Source organism: Nicotiana tomentosiformis, chromosome 1, assembly GCF_000390325.3.
Source record: "Nicotiana tomentosiformis chromosome 1, ASM39032v3, whole genome shotgun sequence".
NCBI classification, from domain to species: domain Eukaryota; kingdom Viridiplantae; phylum Streptophyta; class Magnoliopsida; order Solanales; family Solanaceae; genus Nicotiana; species Nicotiana tomentosiformis.
In genome coordinates, this window is record NC_090812.1 from 32499686 (window position 1) to 32511058 (window position 11373).

The following is an 11373-nucleotide window of genomic DNA, read 5'->3' on the forward strand; positions in this document are numbered from 1 at the left end:
ATCAATATTTGTATTACATCAATAAATACATGATATACTTGTTTTTGGAGTACTAATTACTTCATTATATCTATCAGATGGTTATTGGTTTTGGGGATGTTCGAATTGTTATTCCTGAAAATTTGCCAATTGGTTGTATACCAAATTTGCTAACAACCTTTTCGACTAATAATTCAACTGTGTACAATTTTTACTTTCGATAAATTGATTCTTTTTCGACCAATTTTTCTTCTAGATCAGTGCCGCTCTTGAAGTGATCAACTTATTCTCTAAAAAATAAAACTTGTAAAATGTAATAAACTTTCGAAAAAAAGAAAATTTAATTAAACTTCCTTCAATACATGTAGCTCTGCCTTGAAAGAATGCCACATGCAATAAACATATTTTTATTGAAAGATGGCTAGTTGATGACACGTTACCCCATTTAAATGCCATGTTTAATTTAGTTTTCTTTTTCTTGGCAAAGTGCATCAATAGAACGTCTATTAGAATAGCCTTCTCAGTTCTTTCTGCATAGAGCAGTGCGGAGAGAAGCAATTGTCATCAATTAGAATGAATGGAATCTACTAGAAGAAAAAACATACTTATGTAGTTGGTCCTTGGAAAGACAACATTCAGCCAAATTGAAATATCAAATTTGTTTTTCCCAAAGTTCACACATATATGAGTTGGAGTGTTCACATGGATAAGATTCTAAATTTATTTATCGGACTGACAAATAGTTGCAATTTTAGGAGGCCACTGCCTTTTAGATTTTAAATTTATTTATCGGACTGACAAATAGTTGCAAATTTAGGAGGCTACTGCCTTTTAAATTAAGCGGTTAAAACGTGAAAGTAATATATTTTTATCTATTATTTTTTGTTTATTTTGAGAAAATTATGCGGCAAGTAAAGAAATTAACGAAAAACCCTTTTGCACGATTTTTATTTTTCTCTTTTTTTCTTATGTTTGAATTATATAGTAGTGCTCCTGTTTACCTATAAAACGATACAGTTAAATTTGTTACGTGGTTTATAGATAAGTGAACTGACTGGATCCCAAAATGATAAAGACTTAGGATTAAAAATAAGACTTAGCAATTGAAATTGAAGAAGATGACAAGACTGGCTCCGAGCGCAATATCTCTGAGGACAGAAATGAAAGCAATGTCAATGAGCAAATAAAGTCGCTTTATTGAGAGCGAAAGTAAAATATTACATGTGTTTTGCCAAGAATTTCCTGTCTTACAATGGCTATTGAGCCTACTAGCTATACTTAGGGAAACAAGATCCTAAGATCAAGCCCCATTTATATGATAATAAAGGAGTCATTGGTGAATATGTAACGGCAAGCCATGAATGTAAATATTCTCTGTAACGGTTGCTCATTTAATATTAGAGAATATTCTCTCGTTAAATGCTATCCGATGGGAAATACTCGATCTGCTCCCGTTGACTACGCTCCATTCGGGATTTATCCGATGCCAATTGCAGTTGTTGTTCTCGGTACTGGCTGTTACTTGACTTGTATTTTACCTATCTTCGATTCCACGTGTCATGCTATCATTCGACCATTTATTATAAATTAATTTTACCCCATACAGATAGTTCCCCTATTTTCCGGTAACACATCTTTGTGTTATCGGGAAGTTGGTGAAGATCCTTTACTTGGCGGGAAAGTTCCTGAACAGTCTCTGACGCTTGAAAGTACGTACGTCTTCTCGCATTTAATACCTCAAACACGTGTTGTCCCATGATTCAGTAAATATTTATGCCGGTTTTTGAGGTAATCATGACCACATTTTTTACCGTCTATATCTTCACTTCTACTTATTACTTTACTTCTTTACTTCCAAAGTTTTTTCATAAACCCTTCTTCTTCCCTGCACTTATTCTGTATTTGTTTAGCAAGTTTTCCATCTTCTTCAATGTTCTTAGCCAAAGTTTTTTCTAACATACTATTACCATGGCTGCTTTTACTGCACCCTGTGAAAACTCTGGCCTTCTCTTCGATGGAGGCTCAAAGAAAAATAAAGATGCTGATATCGATTATGAACCTCCCACTGTAAACACTATCATACCCAAACACCTTAGTACTCCTAATGACTTCCAAGAGAAGACCCCTTCTGCGTCTTCACGGACTTGGGCTATTAATAGGTATCCCTCCTCCATTCGCCATTGTAGTATTCCTACTGTGAAGGAGGACTGCAACTGCCATAATCTTGACGTCCTCGCTCCAGATATGATAGAGCGGGTTACCTTCACGAAGGAGGGTTTTACGTATGTCTATACGTATATCTTTACCTTGGGTCCATTCTCCATGGGGTCGAATGAAGGGCTCGACGCCATAATTTTGGAGTTTTTCCATCGGTACCGAGTCTACTTAGCACAAGTAGGCCCATCTATATGGAAAATAGTGGCTTGCCTTCCCCAGCTGTGCACGAAGATTGGGTAAATCCTAACCCTTGCACACATGATGAATATTCCCCCCTCCCTCCCTCATTTTTTTTTTGTGGGGAGTAATAAACTTCAGCAAATATGGTCACCATGCTCTCTTCATCAGTGTGGATAATGACAATGATCGCGGGTGGATGAAGCGATTTGTCATCATCGCTACCCGGGAAATCATCGTGGCCATAGTTCCGTCCTTTCCCGAATCGCGGAATCGCTTTCGTAAGTTTACGATTTATTGATTTCCCTCCTTCATGAAAAGGTTGTTTTTCGTTGTTTGCTAATATTTTTGTTTTTTTGTTCCAGCTACCCGATGGGAACCACCACGGGTTCAAGGCCTGGACCAGTGGGTTCAGAAAATTCTGGAAATCACAACACCATAATCCCCCTGGTGGAAAGAAATGGCCCTCAAATATGGGTAGAAGGGCAAGAATCATGGTAAACCGAATCCTTCTTTCTTTTATCTTTGCACGAAAATAGGTAAGTTTGCTGACTCCATTTTTTGCTTGATTCAGGACTTTCACAGGGCTCTACTACCTGCCCCAAGGTCGATATTTTAACTAACCCCGAAGAGGCCAGGAGGGTGCTGGAAAGCGCTCTTGATCGAAGTAGTACCCACAGATTTGCTTCCGGAGTCCGCATCTAGAGAACAAGAAACCAAAAAGGTGACATTCTTCCTCGGCTGGGGATCAAAATAAGAAAATAAAGAAAATAACGACTGAGATGGAAACAGTTACAGTGGTCCTCGATAATAAAAGGGAAGTTAGTGATGGAAAGGCTTCCCTTCAAAGGAGGAAAAGATCTTCATCAGCTCAACTGGATGCTCAGCCGGGGGAGCTTCAAAACCCATCCGCAAAAGAAACCCAGGCGCTTTGGGGCGAGATAGACTTGGTGAAAAACGCCGATTCCTACTTTCCAGTCCCCATTGATGTCTCTGGTTCAGGAAGTTCAGATCCCATGCATCTTCTGTCTTCGGCCACCGAGCAAACAACAACCAGCATTGAACCTGCCACAACTGCTTATTATCCTTCCACACCAATAATTTCACGCCCCTCATCGCCAACTGCACCTTCGCAACCTGCACTAATTGCATCTTCTCCATCGACAATAGACGTTCGATAAATGAGTGCTTCTCCTCATCGGTCTCCCGACCATGGAAATTTGGGGCACAATTACTTACCCCTTTCCCTAGATCTTTGAGGGAGGAATAATGCTACTCTTTTGGTTTTGAAGGAGTGCCACATGTCGTCCAAGTCGATGGAGCTTGCGAATTATCTGAAGCCGCTGGCTTCAGAAAAAGACTCGAAGAAAATGCATTCTCTTTCGGGAGAATGCTTGTTTAACAATGCCATACATAGCATGGCAACAGTACCGTACTTGTTCTCTTACCATTTCTTTTCCACTTTCCTACTGCAACAGAAATCCTAACCTCAATACTTGTTTTTATGAGCCAACTTTCTTGCTTCCGAAGGCCTACAGAGATTGATCCTCAAAAGTCAAGGACTAGCTTCCGAGCAGGATCAACTGTTGGCCGAAAGGAACCAATTTGCCATGTGCCTCCCGATTTTGGAGGCAAAAACTACTGAGATGGGCGAGCTCGAGGCCCAGTTGCAGCAGAGTAAGCAAGATAAAATAGCCCACAGCCAAGAAGCCACACCATTACACGAGCAACTTTAAGAGGCTAAGGCTAAGTAGGTCGAGCTCCTTGACACTGTGATTGTTGTTGCCGAGCGCGAGTCTGCCTTCGAGGAGCAAATAAATAATTTGAAGGCAAGCTTAAGCTCCAAAACCAAGGAGGCCAAGGTTACTGATGAGAAGAGGGCCAATATGGAGGAGAGGCTTAAGAGGGCCATGGATCAAAACCGGATTCACTCAACTACAAATGTTAAGCTCGATTCTCGCCTTACTGCCTTGAGATCTAAAAGAGGTGACCTTCAGGCCGAAATTAATAGGCTCCAAGCAAAGCTTCAGGACTAAGGGATTCCCTCATTCTCGAAAATACTTATTCCATATATCATATGAGGAGGAAAACATTGGAAGAGACCAAAGTAGGCATTGCTAATACAGATGATTGTATTGCCCATGCCCGAGAACTGAAGCTGTTTGCTCAGGAATGCCTTCCCGCTTGCCCCGCCCGCAATCGATTTCTCGAGCACTGGTTTAGATTATTCGGGGACCGAAGGGGATATAGAGGAATATGAAGATAAAGGCCAAGAACCAGCAGCTGATCCGCCTTCCTCCACCGGGGGAAACGCAGGTCCCTCTCTCCCTCCGGGCTCTGATGGCAATGATGCTTAGTTTTTTTTTTTTGTACTTTTAATTATGCCAAGATTTTCATCGAGTTTGACACGTTGATAAATAAAGAATATTTTTGCTTAAGTGTTGTGCAAAATACATTCATTTTGCATTGATTTATTTAAAGCTCCGGGAAACTTTCATCCGATAGCTTTTGATTCCGGGCATAAATTATTCTGAAATCAACCCTTTACTATGAGGGTTTCATAAGAGAGGGACCTTTTATATTTACGGTGCTCTTGAAGAGGATGTCTCCTGTTCATTCAGGCATAAGCATTTGAAGTTTTTGTTAACTTTCAAATGATAAAATCAATCCATCATTTAGACAAAAAATAAGTTAAAAATAAAAGGACTTTATTTTATTCCTTCTATCTTTAAATATACACGAGTATTCATTTGCTAAAGTAAAAAACTGTCAATACATGTGGCTAACTTGTACAACTTATTTCTACGGGGCTGATCATGCAGTCCCCGACCCTGATGAGACATTATTGTTCTTGATTCTAGCAGTCCCTGATTTTCGTGGCATTCATTGTTGTTGTATCTTATACTATTCCCCCAGTGTTTGAATGTGAAATATGCGAATTGGAATACTGGAAGTCTTGCTACTTGTGAATGGTTAAATAGTCTTTGGTTCGATGGCAAGCTTTGCTTTTCAGCCATCGAGCCAAAGATTATTTAACCATCCCATAGCGGTTTATCATTAGTGTGAAGATTTCCATGCCTTGTCATTTAAATGTCTTATTCTTATCGATGACGCTCCTTTTGTAGTATGCTTTCCGTTGCTGCCTCATTAAAAACCTTGCTAGAAAAACCCGATTGGGACAAAAATTGATCGAAGGAAAAAAGAGTGCAGTAAATACTTTCAGTGTTGATATGATCCGTCAGCAGTAATATCTTTTGAGGTAAGTCACGTCCCAATTACCGGGCAACTTGACCCCATCATTATTCTCCAATTCATATGATCCCTTATCGGTAATAGCTGAAACCCGGTAAGGACCTTCCCATGTTGGACCCAACGTTCCGGTGTTGACTTCCCGAGTGCTCTGAGTCACTTTTCTCAAAACCAAGTCTCCTACTTTGAAATAGCGGAGGGTGGCCCCCCGATTTTAATATCTTTCCATCCTTTGATTTTGGGCCACCATCTTCACGTATGCCAAGTCCTTATGTTTGTCTAGCAAGTCCAGCCTCACCAACATCACTTCATTGTTTGTTTCTTCATTTGATCGGGAAAACCTTAAAGTTGTTTCCCCTACTTCCACCAGTATCAGAGCTTCCACACCATATTTAAGAGAAAAAGGCATTTCTCCCATGCTCGACTTTGCCATTGTCCGGTACGCCCATAGTACACCTGATAGCTCTTCGGGCCATTTGCTCTTGGCAGCTTCTTGCTTATTTTTAAGGTTCTGGATATTCACCTTATTTGTTGATTCCGCTTGTCCATTAGCATTCGGATGTAACCCTCTTGATTTTCAAATCTTCCAAAACTTTTGTGACCTTTGAGCCTATAAACTGAGGCCCGTTGTCACAAGCAATTTCCTTTGGTGTTTCGAATCGACAGATTATATGGTCCCATATGAAGTTCGTTACTTCGTGTTCACCGATCTTTTGGTAAGGACATGCTTTAACCCATTTAGTGAAGTAATCAATTAATACTAACCGAAATCTTACCTTTTCGGGGCCCGACGACAGAGGACTGACTATGTCCATTCCCCATTTCATGAATGGCCAATTGTGCATAGCATTGATATTTATCGCATTTCTGAATGAATGCCTTTGCGTCTTGCTCCATCCGAGGCCAATAGTAGCCTACCCTAACCCATTTTAGAACTAACGAATCTGCACCGGAATGGTTCCCGCAAGTCCCTTCGTGGACTTCTCTCATCATGTAGTCCGCCTACGAGGCTCCCAAACATAGGGCCAATGGTCTTAGGTATGATCTTCTATATAATTTGCCATCCACGAGGCAATAGCGGTTTCTTTGTTTCATAGTACTCGGGATCCCTTCTGCTCTTCGCGTAATTTGCCATGCCAAAGGTATACGACGAACTCATTCCTCCAGTCCTAAACTAAGTTGGTTGAATTGACCGCACAGTAACCGTCAACGTCCAATATCGAGTGAAAAAGTTGGACTACTGTACCGGAGTCAGATCCTTTCATCTCCGTAGATGATCCCAAATTAGCCAATGCATGTGCTTCCACATTTTCTTCTCTCAGAATATGTATGATCGACCATTCCCTGAATCGTGCAAGCAATGCTTGATCCTTATTCACATATTGCTGCATGTGTTCTTCCTTTGCGTCAAAAATCTCGCACACTTGGTTTAATACCAGTTGGGAATCATATTTGATCTCGATGACCTCGGAGCCAAGTCCCCGGGCTAGTTCAAGTCCTGTAACCAAAGCCTCATGCTCGACTTAATTGTTAGTTAATGGAATAGTCTTAATGGCATGTCTTAGGGTTTCTCCCGAGGGTGTGACTAAAACTACCCCGAGGACAGACCCTTTTACATTGGGAGATTCATCCAAACCCCCGATGTCTTTTCCAACACCAGCACTGCTTCCTTAGCAGCCAAGGGTGTTAATCCGGTACTGAACTTATGACTTGATCGCAGTCCTTGGCTTATACTCAATGTTGAACTCACTGATTTCGACTTCCTATTTAGCCAACCAGCATGACAACTCAGGCTTATGGAGGACATTCATTAAAGGAAAGGTTGTCACAACGGCTATCGGGTGGCACTGAAAATCATGCCTAAACTTTTGAGAGGCGACTACGAGAGTTAAGGCCATCTTTGTGAGATGCGGATAATGAGTCTCTGCTACCGATAATATTTTACTAACATAATAAATAGGAAACTACGTAGGTTCTTCCTCCCGAACTAAAATGACGCTTACCGCTTCTTCCGAGACCGCTCGATACACTAGCAACTACTTGCCTTCCCGGGCCTTTGATAGTAACGGGGGACATGATAGGTACCTTTTTAAGTCTTTCAAGGCTTGTTGGCTTTCTGGAGTCCATTCGAAATTGTTCTTCTTTTTGAGAAGGGAGAAGAAGTGGTGGCACTTTTCCGAGGATCTTGAGATGAACGTTCTTAAGGATGCTAAACTTCTGGTTAATCTCTGCACCTCCTTTATGCTCGTCAGCTGATCCGGTATATCTTTGGTGGCTTTGATTTTGTCGAGGTTTACCTCGATCCCTCTTTGCAAGACCAGGAAGCCCAAGAACTTTTCGGACCCAACTTCGAACGCACATTTTTTCGGGTTGAGTTTCATGTTATATTTCCTTAGGAAATCGAAAGTCTCCTGGAGATATTTAGATGATCTCCCACATTTAAAGACTTGACTAACATGTCATCAATGTATACCTCCATCGTTTTGCCTATCTAATTTTTGAATATTTTATTAACGAGCCTCTGGTAAGTGGCTCCAGCATTCTTAAGCCCAAATAACATCACATTATAATAATATATGCCAAAGTTCGTTATGATTTAAGTTTTTTCCTGATCCTACAGGTTCATATTGATTTGATTGTACCCAGAGTAAGCATCAGGGAAACTTATTAACTCATACCCAGATGTAGCATCAATCATATGATCAATATTTGACAATGAGAACAAGTCTTTAGGGCACACCTTATTTAGATCTTTATAGTCTACATACATTCTAAACTTGTTATTCTTTTTTGGTACTACAGCTATATTGGCTAACCATTCTTGATATTTTACCTCCCGTATGGAATCGATATTGAGCAGTCGGGTTACATCTTCTTTAACAAATTATTCCTAACCTTGGCGATCAGACACTTTTTCTGCCTTACCGATGGGAAGTTTGGGTCCAGGCTTAGTTTTTGCATGGCCACTTCTAAGGGGATACCTGTCATATCCGAATGCGACCATGCAAAGCAATCTACGTTAGCTTTATGAAAATCTATAAAGTCTAACCTGAGTTTGGGATTAAGTCTTGTTCCCAAGTGAAACTTTCTTTCCAAAAACTTTTCGAATAGGTCCACTTGCTCGAGTTCTTCTGTAGCGGACTTGGTCGCATCCGTCTCTTTTGGTACCTGAAAGTATCTCGGCACCTGATGGAATTTTCATGACTTCTTGCCCTTATCATATTCGTTCGACAAGGGGGAAGGCATCGGTTCCTGTAATTGCTATTTACTGCTCCTTCCCTTTGCTACTAGAAATTGTTACTGTGTTCATCTCCCTTGCCGCCTGTTGATCTCCTCTTATCTGCTTGATTTATTCCGGGGTTGGGAATTTTAACAATTGACGATATGTTGAGGGTACAACCTTTATTTCGTATATCCACGACCTTCTGAGGATTACATCGTATCCTATGTCTCCATCTACCACTTCGAATAAGGTGGTCTTGGTTACCTTTTCGGCATTCGTGGGCAACATGATCTCTCCCCGGGTTGTCACACTCGTCAAGTTGAATCTAGCTAAGAGTTTTGTCACTAGAATGATGTTTCTAGTCAGCTTTTCTTGTTCCAGCGCTATCCATTGTATGATGTTGGCTGAACTTCATGGGTCAATCAAAACACGCTTAATTGTGAAATTTAGAACATTAAGAGAAATTACCAGAGCGTCATTATGTGGCAGAAGAAGTCCGTCGGTGTCTTCCTCCATGAAGGTGATGTCATCTTTTGCGACTTCTCGGAGTGTTTTGTTATGCGTCACCGATATATTTGTTTTCTTGGCCGCCGAGAATGTCACACCATTAATTTCATTCCCTCCAAAAATCATGAACAGGGCCACGAATTCTCGCAGAAATTCGGACTCACCTTGTGTAATCTTAAATATGTCTACCTTCCTAGCTTGGACCTTCCTTACCCCGACATGGGCCTTAATGAATGAATCTGCAAGTATTTCAAAAGAGTTAATTGAATGCTTAGGTAAGAGTGAATACCATGCCAGGTCCCCTTTCACCGTCATAGTGTAGGTTGTGATGTGTTCCTACAGATCCAAAGTCCTATCCTATTTTGGTATATCCGGCATTTTGAACCTCTTCGGAATCAACTTCGGTGCTGCGCTCGGTTTAAATGGCAATCGTGTGTATTTTTTCGAATTTGGGCCTTTTAGTATTGGTGGTGCACCTGAAATCTGATCCATCAGAGTGTGGAGTTCCTTTGCGTTTTGATCCATTCATTCGTTTATTTCCCTCATAAACCTTATAAGCTCAATTTTGAAAGGATCATTCCCGTTGTCATTACCAGATCCTTTACCGGTCCATCCGACACCGTCAAAACCGACCCCACCCCTTGGGGTGTGTTATTATCGACTATTTGAGCCATTTGATTCGCAGGGACACCGGAAGGAACCGACCCCCTTCAGTTTGCATTATTGGAAGCGTCCGACAACACTTGTTTTAACTCTGTCATTACTCGATCCTGCCTTGAGACGTGGCTCATCATTGCTCTTTGATGTTCTCTTAAGATTTTTACTGTTTTCACGACATGTTCCTCCTCCATGTCATCAAAAGTTAGTTCCCGCACATGCTGGGGGTACTACCTTTCACGAACCGGGGTTGCTTCATCTCCCTCATTACGGGTATCACTGATTGAGTCTTCATGTTGAGGCAGATCTTCACGTCCCTCAATGTTGTGTGTGATGTTGACATCATTAGCTGCCATTTATGGTTTCTTACTAAGGAAGAAATCAAACATGTTAGTAACAAACGTAAGGATCTAAGCAATTACGCAACTATCTAAACCCCACGGTGGGCGCCAAACGATAAATTTAAATTTGTTACTTGGTTTATAGACAAGAGAACTCACTTTCCAAAATGATAAAGAAATAAGATTAAAAATAAGACTTAGCAATTGAAATTGAAGAAGTTGACAAGCCTGGATCCGAGAGCAATGTCTCCGAGGAAAGTAATGAAAGCAATGTAAAAGAGCAAATAAAGTTGTTTTATTGAGAGCGAAAGTAAAATATTGCATATGTTTTGCCAATAATTTTCTGTCTTACAATGGCTGTTCAACCTACTATTTATAGCTATACTTAGAGAAATAAGATCCTAAGATGTCACGACCCAATTTAGGACCATGAACGGTGCTGAGGGGTAGGATCCCAAAGCAAGCCTTAACGTGAGTTTACAAAAAATCGGGCAGAATTTTTCCTGTTTTATGACAATTCAAAAAATGTACCCTGTCTCAGAAATCAACAACAAAATTAACCTATATCAACCAAAGTATCTCATAATCCTCATCAACTAATAAAATAATTATCAACCACTATTAATCAATCAATTGTACCACAATAATATTAAATTCATATCCAGAATATGATAAGGAAGTCTAATATTAGTTATAGTTCTAAAATAATAAAGGAATACTCATGACACTACAAAAATAATTATGGAGCGACTCTAAGAGTTTTAAAAAAAAACATCATAACAAATGAATAAACTCTTCGCCCACGCGAACAAGTGCGGGGCTCACCAAAAGATTGTCAAATCGTGTACTCTAACTAGTGGAATTCTCGCTCGCGTCAACTGCTATCTCTGTAAAAAAAATAGCAGGGAATGAGAGGAGTCTAATAGATATTTTGCTTAGCACAGAAACATGAAATACTTGATTAACAAATGAGAACTCAGGAGGAAGTGCAAATGATACGCCACAACTCCTACTTGATCAAGT